The 27938-nt window shown below is 40.6% G+C and overlaps 1 long non-coding RNA gene across 1 annotated transcript; it reads left to right on the forward strand.

Moving 5' to 3' along the window:
- The first annotated feature begins 1269 nt into the window (after positions 1-1269).
- Positions 1270-27896, forward strand: LOC135410629 (uncharacterized). The gene is made up of 3 exons (XR_010428801.1): positions 1270-1454; positions 26454-26549; positions 26652-27896. It is a non-coding gene; the product is annotated as an uncharacterized LOC135410629 (long non-coding RNA).
- The last annotated feature ends 42 nt before the right edge of the window (positions 27897-27938 follow it).

Below are 27938 nucleotides of genomic sequence, written 5' to 3' on the forward strand. Positions count from 1 at the left end.
GATATTAGGAAAAATTTCTTCAGAGAAAAGGTTGTCAAACACTGGAAGAGGCTGCCCAGGGAAGTGGTTGAGTCGACATCGCCAGAGGTACTTAAAAAACATTAGATGTGGCATTTGGGGACATGGTTTAGTGGTGACCTTGGCAGTGCTGGGTTAATGGTTGGATTCAACAGTATGAGAGGTGTTTTCCAACCTAAATGGTTCTATTATTCTATGAAAAAGTATTTCAAAATATGTTATTTGTGATTGCTTTTTCAACTCTTTCCTAGTATTTCTCAATGAATCAATTACATAAACATATACGGTAACTTTGGCAGCATGTAATATTAAGTCCTGACTTTTGGCTTTGACAAACATTTCTGTAGTATACAATTTTTTTTGTAGGATCTCTTTTAGTTTACTAGCTCAATTCCCAAATGGCTTTTGTGCAACTCAGTTTTATAGTCTCAGTAATGTCTTTCATAAGCAAGCTGCTGAACTAATAAAAATTACACAAATTAATAATACATTCCTCTATTTCAAAATGTCAACAATATGGAGTAGAACTAGCTGCAAATAAGTCTTTTACAAACCTAATTTAAAAAAAAAAGGCAAACCAACCAAACAAACAAAAAATAACAACAAAAAACCAACCAAACAAAAAGCCAAAAAAACCCCAAAAAACCCCCCACCAAACCGCCACAAAAAAGTATATTATAACAGAAATGCAACATTTTGCTGCAAATATGTTCATGTTGGAAGTAGCCAGAGACATGTACAGGATAAGGACAAGGTTTGGTGAGTTACAGGATTCTCTGCTTTTCTGACATTTAATGTCCTGTTTGGGCTTCTCTGTGCCCAATGATTTCTACATTTGTAGACAGATAAAGTTCTTATTTACCTCCTGGAAACATTCAGAAAATCTACATTGATATTTTAGGCAGAACTTGAGTGACTTTTTCAGTGTAACCTGGATGACAAAGTAGACACCTAGCCAGGCATTGATATGTGCATTCCACAGTGTGCAAGAAGTTTGCTGTGATCTGGGAATAATGCAAGGAGTTCCTTTAACTTTGTTTAACCCCAGAGAATGCATGCTGACAGCCTAAGCTTCAGCCCAAAGAGACTGCAGTCACTATGAGCATTCTTATTCTTGAAAGTTGGGCCTGGGAAGCAGAGTTTTGCGCTCCCTGCTCTCCACACTGTCACCCTAGTGCTCTGAAGCACTATGGTGTGGTGTCGCCTCCATCACCTTAGACTCTCCTGCTGTGATCTCTACACAGGCACTTTTCTTCAGAAGCAAGGAAAGTGGCTGCTGGCATAACTGCCTGGTGATCAGGTTGCTTAGCTGGAAGTGGAGAGAGGGATGGGGATCTCCTTCAGTTCAGGAAGAGACAGAAATCGAACCCAGGTCTTCAACTTCCTGATACCAGTACAGAAAAGCAGATATTTTTCCTGGGCAGACTTTAAAATGGGTAAGTTCTGTTCAGCTTTATTCTTCACCTCTGAGAGGGTCCCAAACACTGGATTAGCCTTATGCACAGCCCTAAGGAATTACCAAAGGCTGAACAAGAGATCAGTCACCATTGCCTGCTCGGAGGCTACTTCTACACTTTTCTGTGTGCAGGTGCTATGGTTTGCCCATGTCCGTGCAAGTGAAAATGCTTAGCCTTCTAAGCAGGGTGGCTGCATCCAAACCACTTTTTGGGAATGGTCTCAAATTCCAGAGATGTCTCCAGCGGTCTAACCACAAAGGCAGTCATGGTTCAGCATCTACATCCAGGTCTTGGCAGTGTTTTTACCAGCATGGCCAAAGCCTGGGGGACTGACTAGCCTGCTCCCCTGATGCACAGTAACTGCACCCTGAAACTTTCTGAAATACAACTAAGCGGATTAAAAAAAATAAAAAGGTTGACTAGCTGACAGACAAGCCTGGTTTCACAAGCTCTGCAACTGCAGAAAGAAAAAGGGAGTGAGGGTTGGGAGCTGGCAAGATATTATCTTTAATAAGCAATATGTCAGTTGTCATCACTGAGACCATGGCTGCACTCCTTGGGGGTGCTCATAGGATATTCTGTGTGGTTTGGCAGCTTCATGTGACTGGCACCAAATTACCCATGAGTGTTGGCACAGAGAACTTGAGAAAAGGAAAACTTTTACTCCCTGAAATTTGATTACCCAGAATGAAATGAGACTAAAGAAGGTGAAAACAGGGGCTTATGATCAACTTTTAACAGTAAAACCCAATAAAAATCAAGAAAAAATTTTGTTTAATGCAGATTTGGGAAAATTTTAAATTAATACTTAACATCAAAATAAATTATTATCCCTGTAGGTGAGTTGCTGCAGTGCTAAGTAACTTCACCTTTCAACCACCCAGTAAGATGCACATTACTTTGAAAGTGTGATTCCCTGGAGAAAGAGAACATGCCAGACTAGCAATAGACACAAAGCAGGGGGGCTCAGGATTTCAGGAATGGACTCACATATTAAGAAGTTGCACAGTTAAACTTGAATAGATCATTAATTCGATAATGAAAAAGTGCCAAGTCTATATGAAATGATCCAACTCCCATCATTTAGCAACAAATCAAAGGGAAACTATGAGGACAGATGGAAAAATTACTGATAACACAATTGGCACAATGAAGAATGTTTAATAATACCTGTTGGAATAATACCTAACAATCCATCAAACAGGATGGGCTCTACTTTACCAACACATTGCATTTCTAGTCTTCAGGAATGACTGTGAATTTCTTGCCAAGGGCACTCAAGGGCAAGCACTTCTAGTCCATAGCAAACTCTTGAGGGTCCATAGACTGCTTCTAAGAGACGGCATCTTAAGGTCCTAACAGAGATATTGTCAGTGCCAGGGAAGTAGGCATTTGGATCAAATTATTTTTGCCAAGCCCTGTTCTATTTGTCCTGAAGTCACTGGGAGTTATTTCCAAATACCACAAAGAAAAGAGGATTGACTGCTGTGGGAACAACACTTGTACAGCTTTTCCAAAGTGCTGATGCTTTGGAAAGGGGAAAGTCACCCTTATTCCAGATTGTGGATCACAGTTTTGAGCCATCTATGGTCCAACTATCAAAAAAAAAATATGCTTACCAAACAGGATATATAATCTGGTGGGTTTCAACTAGCCTGTTGTGCCCTGTCACTTGTATCTGTGCAATGCAATAAAAAAAATAAGTAGGAATTTTTGGGCTGCTCATCCCACTTCTGCCCACAGTGAAATAGCAACACCAGACATGGTAGTCAGTTCTTGCTTTCCCATGCAGATCAATGTGCTCTATATTCATGCCATATACAAAAAGCATGAATCAAACTCATTACTTAAATACTCATGTTTTAGTGGCCTTCCAGCTAAGAATTTTACCCTCTGTGCTTTGTAAATGTAAAAAATATAAAATAGTCAAATAGAAGTAATGAGTTTTACATCTCAATACATTTTTTGTAACTCTAATGAAAAATCAGCATTATTGACCTAATGGTTAATGAAATGAATATTTCTCATGCTTCCTTTCTTGTTATCAATTTTCCAGTTGAAATGCCCAATATAAAGAGTATGTTTTTCCACTGCTGAAGCAAAGCAGCTTCTCTCCTCTGTACCACTCCTTCCTTCAGAAAAGGCAGCTCTAGAACACCACAGCAGCAGTGAGGAGTACACCCTTCCCAGGCTGGTGCAAAGGCAGGCAGAGTCAGGGCCCCTCTCTTTAGTCTTACAGAGGTTACCAGGAGATCTAACCCAATGATTGATATTGCCATGCAGTGAGAATCACTGCTGTCTACAGAAAGATTCTTCTGTGAGCAGTTCCCACAGGCAAGATTTCTGTTGAAATACAGAAATGAAATTTTAGTTTCAGGAGATAATAAGAAACTTAAAACTTATTAGATAAGTAATTTTGTATAACCGGTCACATGCTCATAAAGATGAAAGCAAATATTCACACGTGGGGTGAACAAAAGTGGAGCTTCTTGCACTTCATGTTTGCAATCACCAGGGTGCAACATACGAGGAGCACCAGAATAATGGCAAATGGGGGAGAGCAGATGAAAAAACTGTCATGTTACAGAACAGCAATCACTTCATTCTCACAGTTCTCTTTTGCTTTTAAACTTTTAAAAGAAAATGCTACAGACCAATAGGTTTCCTCATTAACCAACTTTATCACCAGGCTGTGAATACTAAGAACAGCCTTGACTTGCATACAGATGAGCTGTACAGACGACAGTTGAGCTGACATCATTTGCAATGCGGGATCTCTCTGGACTGAATATTTACATGTCAGGAAATGAAGGCTGCACATGTAACTGGTTCTTGCAAACCCACCTCTTGTTCAGGTTTTCTGATGGGAAGAGGGCAAATGAGATCTTTTTGAAGTAGATCTTCAAACTTGTTCCAGTTTCTACTTTTTACATATGAAAAAGCTTTATTTCATGCTTACAAACAAACAACTTGTATTTTTTGAAACACAAATAAATTGTTCAAGTAAGCATATTTTTATTCTGCGTGTGTTCTGGATTTCACAGCATAGAAGCAGTTTTATTTTGTGGCTCATGAGACTCCAAATTTCCAAATATTAAGACTATTAGTTTTCAACCCCAAGGGTTTTAGCAGATGAGAAAATTTTATAACTATTTTGAAATCCAACAGCAGATACATTTTAATTACACCTGCAAAATGTCTGCAGGTGTAATACCTATGGAAGAAAAAGTTCAGTTCTCTTTTCACTAGTTACCTCGAAGCCCTCTTCTGCACCCAGGAGCTGAATTTATGGCAGTAAACGGAGCTTTTTGACATCAGGTTTCAACTAAGTAAAAAGCTGTAGGCCTTTAGGGGGAATCTCTCTGTTCCTTTGTTTCTAATTATTTACTGTTCCATCAACTTAAATTGGAAGCTTCTTGCTACAAGCAGTATATCTGACTTATATAAATGAAGTTGTCTAACAGCCACATATCTGAGAAAGGTGAAATCAAACCTTTGCCCCAGGTATGAATGAAAATGTATTTTCTAACATTTTACATTCTGTTTCCTGACAATCTTGCCTTGTCAATTTAAAACTGTTATCATTTGGGCCAAGACAGTTCTCCATCTGCAGTTTTCAGAGAATGGCAATAGCCAGGCTGGGTAGACCCTGCAGCTCCTACATTGGTATGGCTGGAAGCTGCTGCCTTTCCTCCCACCTTCGCATAGGAGGCAGCACAAATCATCACCTCTTTGTGCTTTGAATCCAGGGGTTGTGAGGCATCATCTCTGCCTCTCAGAGGAATAGGAGACATGTGGAAACAGCCTCCAGTTCAAGTGGAGAGCTCTGTGCCAGTGCACCACTCTTACAGAAGGTATCACAAGCACCTGTGTCAGCTCTCTGTGCCCTGGAGACCCACCTGTCATCACTGTAAGTCTCTGCAGCTGCCACCACAGCTGATATGGTTAAGTAAATACTCAAAGCTACATGTATCCTGCCTATGCAAGTACATTTAGCAAAGTACCAGCAGAAACTTAGCTTGACTTCTAGGTGACTGATTATTTTTTCAAGAATATAATTTTGAGTGTATTTGATTATAAAAATCAAATAATGAAAAGAAATGTTTTTCTTCTGTCATAAGCCAGCTTTGAAAAGTGATGATTCTTCATTTCCTAATTTGATTTACTCAGCTAATCTATTTGACCTCATGCAGACCTTTTGTTTTCATGTCTGCGTGGTAAGGAGGAGGGGTTCTCAATGCTTGTGAGAAAGCCAAAGGGGCTATGAAGAAAACTGAAGCCCAAAACATACTGTTTTCATGAGGAAAAAGTAAAACCTGCATTTATTACAATGATTGTAACAGAGGTCTTCTTTGCATTTGTATTGTGGGAACCCAAAAATGAAATGATTAGCCTAAGATACAAAACTAAATTATTCGAAACTATCTTTTTGGATTTTATGAATTTGTTGTGTGAATAAGGCTTTGTGTCTCCCCTATGATCAACAGGCAGAAATACATCATGTACAGGTTACAGGCTTAGAGAAAAATGTTCATTACACTCCACATCAAACAGCCTTAGTGGCCATTACTTCTTGCTAGTCTCAGGTCTGATCCTGAGTCTGACATACATTTTCACTTCAGCAACAACATCTGCCCACATACAGGGGACAGAGCAGGGACATAAGGAGCAAGCCGTGTCTCCACCCCCGTCTCGTGCCCACAGTCAACAAGCAACAGGAAGGGCATTGGTCTTGCAAGATTTTGAACAACCCCAGGAGGTCCTTCCTTTCCCTGTAGCTTTTGTGGGGTTTTTTGTTCTCCCTTTCTCTACTCAATTTTGTGCCAATATTTTTTCCTTTTTCAGAGGTGAGAGAAAACTGCAGCTCTGAAGGGGAAGTGGGTACCCTGGAGGTCAAACAGCAAGCTGATTTTGGTCTCAATAGGATCCCAGTCTGGAGATTGGTCTCACTGGCTGAAATGGCAGGTACCATTTTCCCTCTGCTATTGGAACATCATCCTCAGCTGTCCCTTGGGACTCATCTTTGTCCCATCTGGGAGCAAAGTGACTGTCTGTGGTGCAGAGAAGATCTGTCCTTCCTGGTCTCCTAACAAAACCAGCAGAATTTTTACTTAACCCAAGAGAAGTTTTTTTCTGAGAGAGATATAACTGTGAATGAGCACTGATACAAGGATGCTGCCTCCAGTCACATGGCAAACAGGTCTGCTGGAGATCCCACTGCTCAGTGCAGCAGGGACAGCTTCATCTCTTAGTGCTTCTCTTTTACATACTCTCTTCTAGCTAAAAGTATCATCTGTTGGCTTGATTAATCTTACCTTTCTGTTGGTACAGAAGGTAGCTGGTGTTTTCTATTACCTACACAATGTGACCTGAAGAGACCCAAAAGAACAAGCACCTTTATGGGTGCAGTAGTATTTGCACCTTTATAGTACAGAGCATTTTAATGGCCCGCTGGAAAGGGGTTGGTTAGTATGCACAGGGTGGGACTCATGCTCCTCTCTGGGATTTAGACATATAGCAAGAGCCAGCTTTTTTCAACCTAAAAACCCATGCAGCTGTGCTCCTCATTAGCTGAGAGGTACCTACCAGCAATAACTGATAGCCTTGAGAGCCACAACTAGTTTAATTAACTTGTCACCTGCTTGAAATACCTTTAAACTGAAGTTATTTTCCAGCACACTGGTCATTATTTTATTAGAAGATAAATATAGCATAACATACATTTTTCAGAGTGTCAGTAAGCCCTAAGTCTGTGATTTTGACTTCAGAAGGAAAGACTGTAAACTGTTGAGAGAAACACAGAGCAGTAGTCTGCAGAAAAAATTGTCCAGAAATAGCTTTATGTGTTTTGGCCAGATAAGAAACATTTGAATATGCACCTTTAGACACCCTAAATTAAGCAAGTCCTTGCTGTTTCTTCTAAGTGATTTGTGACAGTGGATGCCATCTACTGTGAAACAAGATTCCTGACAGAAATAAAGGATAATAGTTTTTAAAACACAGTGGAAATTTGGAATCTTTCCATTGCCTTTCATGGGCTCTGGATTCATTCCGAACAGGCTGCAGCAATGTGCTGCTCACTATAATTTACGGGCTCTTACCCCTGCCTTGTGGCACAAAGTTGTTCCAGCATTTTGGATGCACAGCTTTCCTACGGGGAATCACAGAATCACACAGAATTTCACACAGGTTGAAAGGGATCACAGCGAGTCATTTGATCCAACCTCCCCGCTCAAGCAGGGCCATCCTAGGGCACATGGCACAGGATAGACTGCAGAAACCCAGAATTCATGAGCAAGGTGCTGCTCCTTAGGTGTTGCTCCTCAGGCAGGGCTCATCAAGATGCTACCTCCCCAAACCTATAATCTCTCCAGAGTCCCTGTAAGGGAACAGAAGTTGCCAACAGTCATGTTGCTGCTCAGCCAGGGACCCAGCACATGAGAATGCCTTTCCAAAGCTTCAGGTTTATCTCCACATTTCATTCTTTCCTGCAGCAGCACCAGCACAAGTGGCTCTTGTCCCATCTGTTCCCATTCCCAGGTGATGCACCAGTTATGGCAGCCAAGTTGTGCTACAGGAATTGCTTTCATGCCTAAAGCATCTGGTTACCTACCTGTCCTCTGGGCCCTCTCTGCCCAGCTCTGCTCAGTGCCTAGACCTAGCAGAGGCTTGCCTGGCTGGGTGCCAAACCAAAGCAAGGTGGTGAAGTGTGGAATAGGGAGAGGGGGACAGGGCCACCTCCCACTCCAGGTCACTGCACAGCCACATGGACCCTTGGAGGTGGGGCATGGGGAGGGCTGTCGCTGTCCCACTCCTTCCAGAGTCCCTGGCTGATAACCTAGCAAGAGCTGCAGCCGAGTCCAGTTATAACTGGGTGGTATTTAGGTTCTTGTTCTCCTTAAGCTTAGCAGGCTGGTGTTTTTGAATTCAATTCTGTTTTTGGTGTGAATAGGAGTTGCAGGTTGATTTCTCTACACTGGATTGCTCCAAGTTGTACATATGCATAACTGTCTTGAGCTTAGGTTTCAATGCACAGACACTTGTGTGCTCATAGTAACGCACCACGGAAATGAAAAGATTGGATAATTACTAGATACAGAGAAAGATACTAGATATAGATAAAGAAAGAGGTCATTCTGCAAAAGAAATATCCTTTCATTCCCAAAATGAAGCCACTGAAATAATGTTTATGGTCAGGTTTAGCTGCAGAGCTCTCAGCAGCTTTATTAGTAACAATTACTTCCAGCCACTCTGTATCTGAAGCATTGTGACTGCAGGCAGACTCACATCTCCTGTCAGGTACGAAGAAACACAACCATCAGCTCTCCCACTTTGCCTGTGACTGTTAAGATGAGGTATGAAGGAGATCAGGCATCATATCCCATTCTGGGACAGCTGGCCTTTTGTGAGAAGTTAATTTTATTCATGAGCAAAAGTGATTTGCTAAATGCAGCCTATAAAACCAGAAGTTAAGGTAGGTGTAAGATTATAATCAGAGAAAGAAAATATTAGCCTTTCCACATCACATGCATTCTTTTTAGTAAGAAGATATAAGAATTTCTTTAATCAGTGCTTGTTCATTGACTCTAAGTGAATATCTAAAATCTTGGCACTGATCTTCGATACATTTGCTGACACAAAATATCATTATTACAATGAGAGTTATTCCAAAATATTTTGCTGCACTTGAGCACTTGTCTGGGTAATCACTGACAGGAGTGTACAGGCAATGATGCCAACACACGAAGCTGAGTTCTTTATTGTTTTCCAGACTTAGTCTCAAATTAAAAATCACTATGAGCCAGTGGAATTAACCTATGCATCATGCAGCATTATCTCACCCAAGCTTATGCAGAGACTTACTATTCCCACATTCACCAGCTCTGAATCTGTTCAACCAAATGTATATGCATATACACTCACGTGCTCACAAAGCTCCCCATACTCTCCCAACCCCCATATCATATGAACCTCATCTTAGTAGGATTCTCCACTTCTGAAAACATGCTACAGCACAGCTCAGTGCTGGTGATGCTGCCCACCTCAGAAGCACAACCACTGAGAACATCTCCATCTGATAACACAGATTGCTCACTGCAAACCCAGGTCTATAAAAAGATCCTGCAATCGCGCCCTCCTAAAGCAGATTTTGGAATCCAAGAGGTCCTACATAGCTGAAGAATTATGAGGTAATGGTAGACAAACATGTAGTGGTACTGCAAAGTCCTGATGAGTCATCCAAATTGCAAGCATAACTGGAGTGTGCTGGCTCACCAGTTTTGCCAGGAGGAGAGTATTTTGTTTTATTTTGCAGGCCTGTAGTTTACAACCCTTTTACACTCTTTTACTGAGACGTTTGCCTGCTGTTCCAAGGAAACTAATTATTCCTCTGGAAGTCTCATTTTGTTTTTGAAGCTTATCTTCACATTGTCATTGCTATATAAATAGAATCTTAACTAAAAAGAAGCATTTAAAAATGTTTATCAGGGACTTGCTCTCATACCAATATAGATTTGTGTGTATGTCTGCATGCTTAACACACAAACATGCAAGTCTGGGTAAATTGAATCAATATAGAAAAAAAAACCCAGGCACCAAAGTGTACTCTCTTGACAACACTTTCCTTTATTGGGAAAAAAATGGAGAGGTGAAATAGTTAAAGTATTTCTCTAAGACCAAAGTCTGCCATTCCTGACATGAAGCCAAAATAATTATATTTAAGGGGTCTTAAAAGCTAGAATAGTCAGGTGTGAGGATGTAATTTTAAATGTCAGAATTTATATTCAGGAGACTGTTATAGAAGATGAAGATTAAGATAGAACAAGTGATACCACTGCAGCTCTTGATGAGTGCCTAAAACCTTCAAGACTTTGGTGTCTACATCGTGTCACTAGTCATAAGATGACCAGAAAGAGGATCTAGAGAAGACCATAATGTAAAACACAATGTTTTTGAAAGATAGCCAATACTCCTTTTCCTTCTTGAATAGGCGTTGGTTGTTTCCTTAGGCAGTTTTCAATAGAGATTAGAGAGCAGCAGTTCTGCAGCTGATCGGTTTTGGGAACTCTGCCAGATCAGGGAAATTTGTTTCGAGAAATAATTGAGCATCTCTAGCTCAGTTATCCACTTTACTCAGTTCAGGCAAACTTTTGCACCCTCAGTGGCAAACAGCTTCTGGAGGATCCAACTTCTGCTCCCCTAAATCTAAGTTCCTATAAAGGTCATTAGTTTCCAGCTCTGACTGATTCTTTCTGATGTGCATTCCAGAAGAAAGCATTAAACTCTACGGCCTAACAGTAAAATTAATCGTGCATCTGCTGGATAATGGAGGAATTAATGACAGGTGGATGTCAATAATTAGAGCATAAAAGGATTCTTTGGCATCGTTTCAGTAGTAACTGAAGTCCTGTGAGTGAACCCAGAGATAGACTGTGAAGAGTTTTTACTTCTCTAGGCTGTTTGATTTCCATTGCATCATTTCATGTGTTTTACATGAAATAAAAAACTCTTTATATTACATTGACTGCCTTACAAAAATCCTATTGATCACATACCTTTTGCTGAAGTATTCATTATTTCAGAATAATGAATATTATTTTTCAAGTTACAGAAGAGGCCAGTATTCTGGGATTTGAGGACTACTTGTTATTCTTCCTACATTCCTACAAAAGGAATAATGAAAGTATTATTAAATTAATATCTACAATAATAGAGAAGTCAGAATGTTCCATACCCATACATTAAAGAAGGGATTTCTCAATTAAAGGTGAAGTGCCTTATTGGGCCAGAGACGCAGAACTTTAGTCCTTCATTCTATAACAGCTGCCATCCAGATTACTATGCAGGACTCACTTCTTTAATTTGTGTAGTGACTTGCCTTTCTGATAGGAATTAGAGAGATTATTACAACTAAGTATGGTATTTCTGATTAATAATACAGAAATGAGACGTACATTTTTAACTCCATATGTTCAGGACACTGGTCAGATTATGTGACCAATACATCTGTTCTAGAACAAGCAGCAGTTACAAGCATTGAGGCCATGTTGCTGAGAACGCAGCTGCGCTGGGCAGGGCACGTCTCAAGGATGAAGGACCACCCCTCCCTAATATCTTAGACAGTATCTTACGGGAATGAGCGCAACATTGATTACGTATTTTGTGAAAAACAGAATTAATTTAAAATATGGGTATAGGAGAAAAACCAAAACTTTTTCTGTTCTTTATTGAGCCTGAATCTATATGTACACATGTTGGGTTTTTCCCAGATCTTTTTTGAAGAAATAGATAAAATATATTAAGAACTCCATCTTGGTTTAGGTTCTTGTCATAACCATATGGGGATTGAATCAATGGGAGAATTTTAGGATTGTTTAACTTTATAGTTACCTTTAAGCTATAGACTTAATTTTCTGTTAGATAACTAGAAATCAATGCATCCCCTAAGGCAGACTTCTAAAATGGGTCAAAAAAAGCGCTCTTTAAAATTGCCTGTTGCTCTTCATTGACTAGGGAACATTAGGTACAAGAATCAGTTTGAAACAAGAACCTAAATGTAGGTACTTTTAGGTGCACTTGGTTCTTAATCTCCCATTACAGTCACTGGAGCCTGAAGAGCAATTCAGCTCATCATAAAGTAGGTACCTAGTGGCTGGTCAGCTGAATCATTCATTGATTGCTTTTACTAGATCTTCATTAATGGTAATGGAGCTTTGACACTTTGTATGTAGATGGTTGTATTTAAGAGACTTAATCGAGCCTTGATCTCACATCAGAAGTGTTAGCTGTCCACCTGATAAACCCCTATTTACTAATCCAGAGTACAAGCCCCACCCATTGTATCAGACGACCTCCAGCTCACTTTAAAAGGATCCTTGGAATAACCATGAGCTAAAAAAGACTTGCAAAACCAGGAACTCCCCTGAACCTACAATGGAATTATACATAGGAAAGACACACTCTTCCTGAAAGTTGTTACAGGTTCACTTACTTCTGCTTAAACAGAAGAAAATAAAGAACAAATCATGGCTCTGCATTAAATGATGATCACGACAATTGCTAGAGGAGCATGGCTACTGATGCAGTTGATGGCTGGGTTTCATGGACCAAGTTAGGCATTGGCCTAACAACAGTGTTGCCAGGGAGCCAAGCACTTGATCTGGAGTTCAAATTCCATCAAACAACTGGCAATGAGATCTTGCCATGCGTAGTGATAAGCCACCCTTGAATATCATTCTTATCACAAAGTAAGAACTTGTGCAGCATTTTAGCATTAGGTACTTTGAACTAATATCTATGACAGGATGCTGAGAGGATTGCCTTGTCTCAAATCCTGCTTCATTCCTGCTATAAGGCATGTAAAGTCCTGTTTTTCAGGTATTATGCATACTCTTTCTACAAAGTGAAAAGCTGTTGTCAGATAACTCCCTTAGGCAGTGACTCAGAGGATAGTTCGCTCTTCCAAAGAAGGCAGGGGTAATGATCTGCTATAATTTATAGCTCATCTCCCAGAAATCTCGCTTTATAGTGTGCAGGATTGACAAGTCAATAGTTTCATTTTCAGTCAATTCATGCAATATTCACAGAGAGAGCATATACACATGCATCAGGAGTTGGGTTCTGTTGGACTCTGAGTTAGACCTTTACACTCTTAAGAAATTAATTTCAATTAATTGCAGAGGTGCTGAACACCCACAGAGCTTAGGAGGGTCCAGAGGGAAGTGACAGCCTGTTGGGGGTATTCAAATTTTGAAGTTGACAAAAAGACAGTGATGTCCTCCGAGTTGAAGAAATTGTGGATGCCCCATCCCTGGAAGTGTTCCAGGCCAGGTTGGATGGGGCTTTGAGCAACCTGGTCTAGTGGAAGGTGTCCTTGCCCATGGCAGAGCAGTTGGAATTAGATAATCTTTAAGGTCCCTTCCAATTCAAACAAGTCTATGATTCTATGAATTACCTCAAGAGGAATAACCTTCTAAATTCACTTTTAAATACAGAACAGTTTTCATGGGCTTTTTATTATGTTATCATGAGTAGCCAAATTATTTTGTAGAGCCAACTGTTTTAAAGCACCACATTGTGAACTAATTTCATTACTCTCTGGCAAAAAGCAGCAACTGGAAGTCTCCTTGCACCAGAGCTTACAGAAGGGGCTGGAGGCCAGCACTGTAACTTCAGTTAATACAATCACATTTTACCACATTGCTGCACTAAGGAGGTAGCCCACAAAGAGCAATCAACAGGAATGCAAATTTTCCATGAAGTGGGGATTTTATTCCTGTTCCTAAAGGAAAATATAATCATACCTTCACATTTACCCCAGTAGATAGAAAGCTCAAAGTCTATTTACCTTTTCAATCCATCAGAACTTCATATAGAACACATGGGAATTTTGAGGGTGTACTTGTATAAATGAGGTAGGATAGAGTTTAAATCAAGAAAAACAAATTTTAAAGATCTAGAGTAACCTGTGTGAGAAAGTCTATCAGTGTTTTTTCTCAAAAAAATTTTAAAAAAGGTAATTGAAAGGTGAAACTTCTACAGAAAAATAGGAGTTTGCTCATTTTTTCTAGCAATTCTGTATATGCTGTCTTTACAAGGCGTGGATGATGAGCCAGCCTGCTTCAGTTCACGTGAAATTACTGCCTGCTGGAAATGGTGAAAATAAGAAAAAAAATAATCCTCCTGCCACCAACTTGCTCTACAAAGATTCGTTATCAGGTGTGCAGTCCCTAGTTTTCTATGATAGTGGCTCTGGCTGGGATGGAATTAACTTCTTTCGTTGCAGCCCACGTGGTCCTGTGCTTTGGATTTGTGACCAAAACACATATGTCCTGACATACAATTATTTTTTCTATTGATCAACAGTTCTTGCACAATGTCAAGGCCTTCTCTGTTTCTCACTCTGTCCCACTTCATTGAATAGGAATAGGTAGGCAAGATGTTGAGAGGAAACACAACTAGGAGAGCTGACCCAAACTGGCTGAAGAGATGCTCCAAGGCATATGACACTGTGCTCAGAAACAAAAAGATGTGGAGTTTTTCTTGTAAGGAAATAATTTCTTGGTGCATCAGTTTGTAGGAGGTGATGAATAAATGCCTTTGTGTTATTTGTTTTATTTTCTCTCTCTCCTTCCTTTATTAAAATTTAATAATCTTGACCCACAAATTTTCTCACTTTTGCTCTTCCTGTTCTCTCCCCATCCCACCTGGAAGGAGAGTGAGCAAGCAGCTGTGGGGGTGCTTAGCTGCTGTCTGGGGTCAGCCCACCATATCACTTTTCTCTCAAGACATCTCAATACATCAAGAGGCTCAAATAGTTCCACCAGCAGGATCAAATGGGACTTGGCTATAGTTTAATCCTTCATTATTCATAATCTTTTACTTCCCAGAACAGCAACATGCTGTTGCTTATTACCTCTCCTTAGCTTTTCTGAAGAGTCCTTTCCCTCAAGGCTATGAGATCACAGGTAACAGAGCAACAGAATATATGGGAGGGCTAAGTCCATCTCACAGTGGAGCTGAAAATGCAGTTTGATTAAGGGAATGAACAGGTTAAACAAATTTCCAAGAACTTACTCAAACTAAGCCTTGTTTAAGCATCCAAAGGGAAAATAAACTGTTAGATTATTATCAAAAGTTAAACATTTTCAAAAGGTATTCTGATTGCTATAGGACAATTTGATGATAAATTTTCTCTGACAAGTCATGCAAAGACATCATCTTATTCCCACTTAAGACAGTTACTAACAGGCATTCAAGTAATTCCCACCAGACACCTGAGATTAACAAAATAAATACATTCCCACGCTGTAGATTTTTAGATGGTACATCTGTGCACTGGTAGATTCTAGTTCACAAAAGCATGGTTTTACTCATAACCAAAACAGCCCAACAGTTTGTTTGGGATTCTGCAAGACAAATTAATAAATTCACAGAAGGGCTGGTTTGCTACAGGAGACATACAATAGTTTGAAACTTGGTTGCATTCAGGCTACTGATCTCATTTGAAGATTGCAAGACAGTCCAGAAACAACTACTCAAAAAGCAGAAGCTCCTATCTGAAAGGTTTGTCACAAATATTAAAGAGAAATTGTTTCTATGGTTTAAATTTAAGTAATTATGACAGAAAATTGTTAACTGGGTCTCACATACTGCTCAACTTCCAATAACTTTAAAAGAGAAGGAATATTTTTTTGTTCTTCCCCCCAAAAGTAAGCTTTACCAGTACCCCACGTAGCAGCACTGTTACAGGAAGTCTAGTAATTGTTTTCCATATTATATTCTGTACATGTATTACTTTCTCGTCTAAAAAACTTTCAGTATGACTGTTTCATAGAAATTCAGTAGATACAGAAAAGAATATCAAGTACTGCCATTAAGAATTAAACTTTAGTTTTGTAAAAACCCAGGAATTTTCTGGATAGCCTCCAAAACTCAACCCTATTTCCCTGTCACACGTTGTTCAAAGTTGCCAGAGAAATGCAAGAGAAATAGAGCAGACCAGGCAGGATATAAAGGGATGACACTGCATGTTCTGATCAAATCTTAAACACTTTTCCCCCCCTTATTTTGATCAGATTTCACTGATAGGTTGAGTTCTGACAGGTACTAAGCACCTATTATGCCTGATCTCACTCACAAGTCAACAGCTCTCAAACTCTTCTCAAAAGGGAGAAGCAGACTTATTTCTTAGCCCATTTTATTTAACATCCATGGGGATTGAGGGTCTCATAATAAAAAAACACTTGATTGCTCAGTGTGAGAAGTAGAAAGGAACTCCCCATGCACAACTCTGCTGTAAGAGCAGTTGAGGGATGCAATATGTTGGAGCAACTCAGCCTCTGTTACTAAACTGCTTCAATTCTCACATTAGACATGGCTTTTTCTCTCCTGCTTTAATGGGGTTCAAGATGGTCTATTCTGCCCATATAGAGCTAGTGCACAGATCTAGGGTGACTGGTTGACTGGGGTGCCAAGTACCTGGACTGTCAGTACAGGGGGTACTCTGGGATAATTGACCTTCCTCTGCTACTCAGAATGCTAATGACAAGGGATGGTTGAATGGATCTCTCAGCTCTTAGTCATACATACCTTTCAGTTTAGTCGACCTTATTTGATGGAGCTAGGAAAAATAAAGTGCAAGAATGACTCTCAAACTAACTACGAGTTCCTTGAGGTCTTTCAGAAATGGTGGGTAAAGGCAAGAAGGTTGTAGGTATAAGACCACATTTTGTAGTTCTCTGCAATCAAAGCAACTACTTCAACAACTGACCTCATTTAACTGCGAAATCTGGGATACTTTATCTCCTCTCACTTCCTTTGTGGGACAAGGGAATGGGCAGACAGGGAAGGACATGGGAGCAAACTGCTGAAGTATCAGTAGTAGCTGTACTCATCTTCTACCAACCTCAGGAGATTTTGCAGAGCAGTACACTGACAGGCACCTCACAAATTTATCTTATTTCACTGCTATTAGTTTCAGGTCAAGAGAAGATTACTTTGCCCTGTTATTAGTGATTAGTGCTTATTATTACAAGCATTGATCCTTTCCATGGGTCTCAACATCGTCTTCATTAGTTTATGCCTGTGAATGGATAACAAATGTCATCTACTACCTTCTTCGCATTTCTTAAATTTAAATGGTCATAGTCTGCTAAGTATCATGTTTAAGACCTTTTCTGGATGAATATAATTCAATGTTATTTTTTATATTATAAAAATATTCCATTCTGACCCCAAAACATTAAGTTTATGCCACCATCTTCCATCAGCTTGTTATTTATTCCTCAAAGAGGAAAAGAGACATTTTCTCTGCTTTGTTCCACATACATCATTGAAGCTTGTCAGTATTATAGCTAACAATTCTTTAGGAGCCTCTATTTTAGTGTTACTAGCTGCAAAAATATGAGGTGTCTCACTGAAGACGTACACAATTATAAGTATTTAAGATATCAGACTCATTCAACTGTTTTCCTCTGATGAATGACGTTGCCTTCTCCATTGAAGTCTTGCCTGCTTTCAGCTCTTTGACAGAATGCAAAATGTGCCTCGCTCAGTTCAGGTCTCACAACAACATATATCAGAAATTGCTCAGTGGACTTAGAGGGAAGAGTGCTGAAGGTCACCTGTGAGAGATCAGAAATTGCTGAATGAACTCATAGAGGGAACGCTGCTGTGAAATTAGGTCCTTTGTTTCATTCCTAATCTTTCAAGAATCAAGGAGAGATCTTTACACAAGAGTATAAAGAGTAGTAGATCTGTTTAAATATTTGGCTTCTTTTGCAATGTGAATTGAGCTGGGTGAATGAATCTGTTCATGTCTGTGCTACTAAAATTAAAACAGTAATCTAGATCCCAGCATCAAATATGCACCCTGACCTTGGATCAAAAAATGTTGTTACCATTTTTGTACAGCACTGACTAGCCTAAGGCAGTGGTATGTCCTGCCAGTGACATGGTTTCATTCCCAGCCCTCACTCTGGAGGAGGGGGGGAACATCTGTGCTAAAGGCTTTGAGCATGTCTCCACATAGCTCCTTACAACCCCAGCACTGGGCTCTACAGGGATGCACTTACTTCTGAGAATGATGGATTATGTGCCTGGTAATTAAGCATTTTAACAAGCCAAGTCAAATCCTATCCCCATATTAAAAAAATTCAAAACCAAAATGAAATAAAACAACCCAAAAACCTATTCCAGAAAAAAGACCCCCACACCAGTTCAGAATTTCCAGTAGAGCACTTACACGGGCCTTAACATTTAAGAGTCTTAGTTAAAAAGCAAACAGGCTTTCTTTAATACATTTCTTTCCCTATAGTGTGATATTGTTTACGGGTTTCATTTCAGGCAGAAAAAAATGCATTGTACAGGTTTATGAGAAGAACAACTAGACTTTGTATACCTAAAAGCACTTAAGGTGAACACAAGGACATAGTCAAGATATACATATTTAAACACAATAGGACACAAACTGAATGTGAATCAGCCTATAGCACTTTTATGGAAGACAAAGACATCTAGGGGCATGCTAGGAAATATGAAGAGTTGTGCTGTCTTTCAACACGTGGAAAAAATCAACACTTCATTGAGGAGTTATGGGGACTGACAAGACATATACTGCTTTGAGCTCTGTGCTTCAAGGACTACACAGCTGCAAAGAGTCTGCAGCTAGACTTCTAAAGCTAGAGAAGGCAGAATATCAATATTATAGTGTCTTTCTAAGGCATGAAGTCACTGGCCTCTCCACAGCAGTTTGGTATCAATAGCTCAAGGGCTGGGCTGGTCTCCAGGTTTGAGATTATCTTTAGTAACCCCCTGTAAGAGGAGCAAAGAAGGTCTCAGTCATTGTGCTGAACTCCCTGCAGAGCCTCAGGCTGGCAGGGACTGACTAGATTGAGCAAGAGAAGAGCAGCAAGGAGAGCAGAACTGCTCTCAGCCAGCTTTGCCATGAAAGGAAACCTACTATCACCCTATGACCCAAGGGGAGAGATATCAGCACTCACATAAGGGAACATGTTCTTCCCTGTGGTCAGTATAGAAAACCTAGTTTAATAGGCTCTAGCTACAGCAAGGGGACCTTCAATAGCTAAAAGCTTTCTTGAGTGAGAAATTAGTGCAGGATGGGAGCAGGTGGCACACGGGGCCTGTACTTACTAATATATAGGGTTTCTTAAAAGTGAGAAGACACCTTAGTAGATAAATGACTCTTTAAGGATAATTATATAATTGCTTCAGGGGTAATGAAGAGCAATTAGGGCTACTCAGACCTACAGTTCCCATATAGAAGAAGCAGCACTTAAACATTTGCTAAGTAACTGTCTGAAAGTGGGCCCAGAGTTGATACATTTTTCAAGAGAAAACTGTTATTAATTACCTGTCTTTTGAATACTCCATTTCCTGTACTTGTCTCACTTATATATAGAGCCATTCAAGTGGGTATCATTTGAGGAATCTGGTTGAAAATAATTGGAAGTTGGCATTGTATTACAGATGGCCACAAAGCATTAGGGACAAACCTCAGCCTAGCCAGGGTGTTTTCTAACAGTCACGCAGACTATTTCATCCTGTTCTTACTGCTTGTATCATCATCTCTTCTCTTGTCCTGCCACATGGAAGGTGCATGCCATTAATGTCTGCAAAGTGCTTTAAAACTTGGGCTGAAAGAAATTACACAGGAATGATGGTCATTTGGAATAACTTCAGAAACAGTCACAGCATACTCACTAATTTTATTTCCAGTCAATTTAAATGAGTAGTTTGTAATGCTCGTAACCACTGAAGCAGATAATTTCTTGTATCCAGAAGCTGTTTGTGTTAGCTCTTATTGTTCACCTTTTCTCTGAAGGAGATCTTTCTTAAAAGTGGGAAAAGTATAGAAAAGAGTTTGTAAGAGTTTGAAACCCCACCCATCCTATTGCACAACAACTCTATCTATCAAGAGGACAAGCCCTCCCATCGTCCTCTTGACAAGAACTGGGTCTGACACTGACACTCCCTCCCTGCATGAGTGGCATTCGAAATGCATCAGTTATGCATGAAAGTGTTTGCATACTTTATTTCAGGAATGCTACCTTTGAATAACAGGCCTATTTAGTTTAATCATCAAAGCCCCTTGATCCTTATCAAATCAACTTCAGAGCCAAAGAACATGAGCGAGTCCCATTTTTAACTAACAGCTCTTCACTACAATACAGCACAGGAAAGATGATACAGGTACAGCTGTAGCTACTGCAGAAACTTTTGTCCTGGCTAGATGGGGCTTCTAGCACAGTATTTTGGAAGAATACAGGAAAAAAATTTAAAAAACAAAACCCCTCTACCACCACAACTACAAAGCCATCCGGAGCTCCTGACCTTCTGCGTGTGTTGCAAACAGGAAAGAGGATGCCCTCTGAAGTGAGGAGTGACAGAGCAGCACAGCTGCCCAGCTGAATCCCCTTTTAAACACTGCAGGGTGTCAGCTCACCCCGATTACCGTGTGTTACCATGCCTGCATTTAAGCAGACATTATTTTCAGAAGTGTCCAAACCACTTAAAGGCATGTATCTCATTAAAGAAAGGCAGCTACTCTTGAAAGTACCATTTCTCTGCTCTCAGCTATGGTCACCAGCATTCATGTTGCTGTGAATTGCTTGAGGAGGCACCCTAGAGAGCAGTTTTCAGTGCCACAGATCAAAGACTGTAACTTTGCACCGCTCAATAACCTTTTATAGCTTTGCTATATCACCATTAATCATCTTCTTTCTTTCTTCTTCAAAACAACATATTCATCTTTCAGGTTGATGGAGGATATTTCCCCATTAAGAGCACATTATTGCTGGGAACAACCTGTCCATCGTGCAGAAATTGCTTCATTCCACAATATAACTGTGTGCTGTTGCTGTATGCTTAGGAGAAGAGTACCTCTGGGCTTTTAGAACATCTTTTTCATGGCTGAACTACATCTTCTCTTTCAGCCTACATCTGCCTCGCTAACTAGCCCTGCATCAGGCTGATTCTCAGACACACCTTTGGCTGTCGTTTCATTTTCCTCAAACAGAGCTCTCTCTCTTTAATGGTTCTTAGAAAGCATTTTGTCTTTCCTATGACACCCAGCTAGACAGCCAGGAGTGGAAACCACCATGAAAGAAACTGTGTTTTGATATACCATGGGAAAGGTGAACCCTTAGTCCTGCCTCTCCCTTAGCACCAGGAACAAAGCTGAATGACAACTTCATGGGCTCATAGTCTAAGCCTTCTCATCCTCTCCATTTTTCTGGCACCTGAAAATTATTTTTTTTATTTTGATGACTATGAATGGGAAAATTTTGGGAGGGAGTTAGCCAGTGTGGCTGACTTAATGGCAGTGACCAGTCTCACAAGTGAGTAGCATCAACAATCAAGACCAGGGCAGGGGCAGAGCATAGTTTAAATAAAGAGCACTGATCAGCCCTTAGCCCCAGCTGTAACCCTTCTTGTCTCAGATATCATCCTTGGCCAAATTCCATCACGTAAAATTCTAAGAGATCCACAGACCTTGGACTTGGGTTTTCTCCTGTAGAAATTTCATTGATAAAAGTGCTAAGGCATTTTTTTTCCCTGTTTATACCTCATAAATTTGAAAGCAGACAGAACAGCAGTTGCCTGTTCCGATGCTGTGACATCAATCCAAGCCAGGCTTCAAAGATAGCTCTGATCTTAGGCAGAGATGGCAAGAGGCAAATTCTCCTGTTATCTTGTTATACCATTTCTTTCAAAACAAACATCAAAAAAGTTTCCATTGCAGCATTTTACCTTTATTACAAGGGGTATGGTGAGAGGAAAGTTTAATGAACTGTATACTCCATGGTATCCTCAGCTCTCTCAGAAGTCAGCTAATACAGCAGAGAGGGCATGAATTAGGAATAAGGTTTTATTCAGGGTACCAAAATTCTGCTGTCTCTTTTTGGGTGAATGGGATCAGAGACAGAGAAACTGATTATACCCTGAATTTTCAAAAACAAACACTCTCCACAAACTATCTATAAGAAGCTGCTCTCCAGGCATATAAGTATCCCCACAGCTCTAAAAAGCAGTGATACCTGGATTTTATCTCAGCCATTTATCTCATAAATGGTTTAAATGTCGCAATAACAACAGCCATTAAACCTCAAAAGTGCCCATAAACCAGCTCTCAGCCTGCAGCTAGACTGTCTAATTCTTCTTAGATTTACGTGCAATTGCACAGTTATAAACACCCTCACTGGTAAATCAGCCAAGAACAATATTTGCACAATTTGTTTGCTTTTGCAGCAATTTATTTAAGGTTATTAAACACCAATAAAATAAAACACACCACTGTTGTTTATCTTGAAGAACTAATACATAACCATTGAATATAGCTGTTTCCTTAAGGTTTCCTCAAGAAACATTTTGATAGCTTGTAGGAGAATGTGGTCCGCATTGCGTAAGCCAACAACTTATAGCAGCAGTGGATTGTGCGCTGTTAACTCACCTAGAAGTTAAAAAAAAAAAAGAAAAATGAAGAAGAAAAAATGCTGGATGTCTTCAGCATTTCTAATCCATCAGCTATTTGAATCTTCAGCTGCTGAAAACCCTCGAGGATGACATTTATCTCCAGGATCTGGTACATGGTGTGAGGTGGGGTTGCAGGCAGGGACTCAGCCATGTCAGCATCATGGGGGAAAGGCAGCATATTTGCACTCACATAAAGATACAGCTTAAGCATAAGTATTATTGCATAAGCAATAGGACAAGAGGAAATGGCCACAAGTTGTGCCAGAGGAGGTTTAGATTGGATATTGAGAAATATTTCTTTGCTGAAAGGGTTGTCAAGAAACAGGCTGCCCAGGGAAGTGGTGGAGTCACTGCCCCGGAGGTACTTAAAAGGTGTGCAGATGTGGCACTCAGAGACATGGTTTAGTGGTGGACTTAGCAGTGTTGGTTTAACAGTTGGACTTGATGATCTGAAAGGTCTGTTGCAACCTAAACTAGTTTATGATTCTATGATTCCTTGTTTCAGTACTGCAAGACACTGACTCATAAACAGTGAAGTACTTCAGATGCTACAAGATTTTTCTTCTTGCAGCAGCCAAAGAATTGCCATATTGCTATTCACATCCCCATATCTATTCCCTGGCCTTTAGCACCCAAAGGAGCTTCCTACACAGTGGAAGGGGGTGGGCCCTTGCAGGCTCCTAGAGCTGATCCCACCAGCTCAGCACCCAACTGTGCCTCTTCCATTTGGGACTCCTAAATGAAGTGTTTCCACCCCATATTCCATGCTGGCCAATGCCATAGGCATGCTTAGGCTTTAGGGTGTTTCACATGCTGCAGATGATCCATCCTATGTCACAGGTGCAGCACTAGAGCAGCTGGGGATAGCACCTGCTTTTCATCAAGGAGCAGAAGCAGGGATCAGGAGCACTTGGGATTCAGCTTTCTTCTCAGACATGGAGTGTCACACATGCTGATCTCCTTTCAGCACAGTGCACAGGCTGGAGGAGGGGTACCAGCTCTGAGCCTCTCCCATCGTGGTGCCAACATCACAGAGCCAGTTGCTTAGACAGAGCAGAAGGCACTGTCCCGTGGGCATACACCAATGCAGTAATCATATAGAGAAGCCATTTGAGGGGGAAAAGACCAGGATCTGGGATTCCCTAAGTCCCAAGAGAGAGATAACATCAGCCTCTTATTGCTTTAACATGAACACGAATCTTGCTTCACATCCTCAGCAGTTTCAAAGGGGCTGGAGGGAATCCCAGCTCAGCTATACATCTGCCCGGGCCAGGGCTTCTACTCTTTGTGAAAGAGTAAAACAAGAGAGGAAGATTCAAGGTTACAGCATCCAGCCAGGAATTAACTCTAAAATATTTTCAGGGTTTTTTTAAGACATAGCTACTTAGAGCATTTGTTGGAGACAGTCACACAGCAAGGACCATAAATTCTCACCAGAAAAGGCAGAAAAGGACTCAAAAAGATGAAAAATGGAACTTTTCTGTTAGAGTGGAAGGCAACAATGTCTGTGATGTACCTCTGGCCCTTAGGAAATTTCTTCAAAGGTCTCAGAGTTATTTGTTTTGTGGATTCTACTCAGATAAACTTTCTCCTTATCATAAAAGTGGTGTACCAGAGGAGGAAGACTGACAACAGCCATCTGCATGCCTGCAGAAGCCTGTAAGCAGCTTTCTGCATATCCTTAGCCTCAAGCCACAAACTGCTTTGGCAGTAAGGGCTGAAAACAGGAGCTTGCCTCAGCCTTCTGTAAGAAGCTAATTCAGATGAGAGAGGAAAAGCTCGGTGGTGTCCTGGTAGCTGCACAGCTGAGGAAATGTGTTCTGCACTACTTAGAAGTGCCAAACTGCTGCACATTTCTTGCTTCATTCTGGTTTTGCTGCCATACAGCTAAGATCTATTATCTAGGCCATGAAGCAATGGCTTATCTTACTCTTGAGGGTAAGCTGGAGTCTATCATCCCCCCAGAAGTGAAAGAAAGAGTTAGTCATAAGCACAGATCCTCAAATCAGTGAGAAATTCAATAACCATAATCTGCAAGTGTCTCCAGGAGAGACATTTCGCATTCCAGCTGAGGACACTCTAACTGGCCGTTGCAGTGTACATCCCTATATTTTAAACTGCTGCTTCTTGGAGTGCGTTGCTGGTGTATATCTATGAACTGTTCAGAATGAATAAATTGTTGGTTTTTGATGAATCAGCAAATATTTCTCTGTCAAACTACTGTCAAACTACTGTCAAAGTGATCAGAGTCAAACCTAATTTACTTGCACTTCCACATGAAATAAACAATGTTCATCTACTCAAATTAAGTGATGAGTCTCTAACGGTTATGATGTGCACCTTACTCCAGACCTCCCAGATGATATACTATGCTATTGCAGGCATTGCCCTTCCTAACCAAAACCCTTCCTACTCACATTTCTATAGGGTGTGCTTCCAGCTACTATAGGAAAATGCTGTAAGTGGATAAGTCTTCAGCTACTTATTGCAACAAATGACAGCCTCGTGCTGGTTAGCTCTCCGTAAGAAAAAAGCTCTCTATTTTTGATGGAAAAACAATACTTTATACTAAATGCTGAATTATCAACCCATAACTAACAACATCAGCACCATTATTGCATTGAAAAAATAAGCCCCACGAAGCAGTAAAGAGACTAAGCAAGGGAGCTTACGCTTGAAACATATATGAGAATATGTACTGGGTCTGGCTGGGATGCAGTGAACATTCTTCATAGTAGCTCATATGGTGCCATGTTTTGAATTTGTAACTAAAATACTGTTGATAACACTGGGACATTTTAGTTATTGCTGAGCAGTGCTTACACTTATAAGTGTACGCACTTATTTTTCATGGCTTCTGCATGCAACTTTATTTCACCCATTAAACTATTAACTCTCATCTAGTATCTCAACCCACAAGCTTTTGGATTTTGTTTTTCCAGTTCTCTCCCCCATCCTGCCAGGGACGAGTGAGTGAGCAGCTGGGTGGGGGCTCAGCTGCTGGCCAGGGTCAACCCACTGTAGTCTGTAAAGATGTATATACTAATTTAGGTTCTGAAATAACTGGTTACATGCTCTATTGGCTCTTCAATGCGACTCCAGTATAAACTGAGGATTCGTGTCTTTGTGATACAGCCTGCCTAGGACAATGTAATGCAAAATAATGCATAACAGCGTAGAAATCAATAAACACTCTCCTGTTTGAGCTGGCTTCAGCAGAGTAGTCACATGAAAAGTATCTGCAAGAGCTGTGCTGCCAGGGGCCAGCAGAAGACTTCTCACCTTTTCAGGGACATTTCCTCAGCAGAGCCCCCTAGGAAGGCTGCAGTTACACTGCTAAGCAGCTGAATTTTTCTTGGGCACAGCTGTGCCACCTGGCTCAGCAGGAGACCACTAGCAGCCTTGCAACCCCACTGATGAGCACATATTGGTGTTGTCAATTCAGACCTACTCCATGCCCAGCTGTGAGTCTTTTGCCACCAATAGATGGGCTTTTAACCCCAGCAGTATGATACTTCGTAAGATGGTCTTCTGGGCTGTGAGGCACAGCTGAGAGCACAGGCATGGAATTCAGGCCTTGCTTCAGCCTGGCTCCTGTGTCCTGGGGTGACAGTGCTGTGAAGCCTGTGCTGCACCGCAGGGCTAAGGGAAGCCTTGAGTATGACAGCATGTGTTGATGGAAGGTGAAAAGTGACTGACTGTCACAAGCTGGTGCCTCACAGCTGTGTAAGCAACCTGGCCAAACCAGGCTGCTTTGAGAGTTACATTTTCATCATGGTCAGAAAAAGACAAAAATCTTTTTACCACCTATTTTGCAGACAAAATGCTGTCAGACACTCAGGGATGCTCCCTGGGCCCTCCTGAGCTCTGCTGCCTTGCTGCACTCCTTTCCTTGCCTGCATTACCTTTAGGCCCTGTGCTGAATTCCAGCTGTGCATCTAGTATCTAAATAGATGGGACATTTTTCCACTTTTGTTTTGTCAGATGCTTCCTGAAAAAGCTTCCATAGGAGATCTGCAAGGCCTTTGCATTAAACAAATATATCCCATACGCCATTTTGATGGAAAAAAAAGGTCAAAGGTCAGTCCAATATACAGCACCCTGAATGCCTTAATGATATTCTTTGACATTTCTTGTTGTCTTTTCTTTCCAGAATTGTTCATTACCATTTTTCATTTTTAGAATCATCTGTGCTGATGAGCAACTCACCTGAGAGGTCATTTCTATGAAGGGTTGTGCTTCCATGACTGCAGCGAGGCAGGTCTGGATCTGGCAGAAAGAGATGGCCCTGGGAAGGAGTTCAGAGGCAGGCTCAGTGCACACGGGGGTGGAGGGCAAAGAACACCCTGCCTGCAACATCTTCTACCCACTCAGCTCTTTGGGTACAGTTTCAGAGGACTGGCGTCATAGGGCTTTAGAAAGGGGACATATTTCTGTGACATTTTGCTTGCCTAAGTTCATGCTCGCCTGAAGACCTTCTAGATCATTGGTGTATGCTTTATACCCTTAACACACCACTTCCAAATTAGGCCAAGGCTATAGTCATCCTGTACTGATAGTGTACATAGTCCTTCATCCCAAGAGCTGAGTGCTTTATACATCCAGATAACAAATTTCCAAAACATTCCTACAGATATTTATTCTATTAAAGTGCAAATGACAGTGGAAACTTCCACAGGGTTATATATATCAATTCAGGCAAATGGCAAGAAGAAAATGAAAAAATCTCACTCTATGGTCTGTGCAACACCAGTGGCCAATGCTTTCACGTTGTTATATCATGGCATGTGTATTTAATAGAGAAATAGGAATAAAATCAGCCATTAACAATCACAACACACTTTTGATAAGAATTTCTGTTTATGCATGTTTGTTACTAGCATTTAGCTGCTATAGCAACAGGCACTTTATAAATGAGTAAAGTCGAGAAAAGAAACATTCCCAGTATTAATTGAGCTTCATTGAAGTAAAGATCATTTCTGCACTCTAGTGCTGGATCTTTTCTTCTAGGTGAAACTGTGGAGAGCTTTAATTCATGGTTTATTTATCTTAGGATGATTTGTTTAAATGATGATATTTTGAACTAGATTTTATTAAATGGCGTCGTAGTTGCTCCTTGCCTTTGGCATGTAAGAGAATGTGTGTTCATGATGGATTTGAATTACTTCATCATAATTCCACATTTAAATGTAAGCAAGTGATGAGCCAGAATCATGGCATATATGTGCTCTAAATTGTCTATATTTGGATCTGCACTTTCAGTGGACAGGATGAGTAATAACAAGCATAAGACGAGGGAGTGGGAGACTTCAGTGTGACCACAGAAAAAAAATTCTATTGATGTGTGTACAGAGCATTGAACTTGGTTGCCTAGAGCAGTTGTAGCATTTTCAACACAACATTTTTGTAAAGAAAAGGTTAAACAACATTTTTGTAAAGAAAAGTTTAAACACCATTTTTGGGGGGGAA

Source organism: Pseudopipra pipra, chromosome 3, assembly GCF_036250125.1.
Source record: "Pseudopipra pipra isolate bDixPip1 chromosome 3, bDixPip1.hap1, whole genome shotgun sequence".
Lineage (NCBI taxonomy): Eukaryota > Metazoa > Chordata > Aves > Passeriformes > Pipridae > Pseudopipra > Pseudopipra pipra.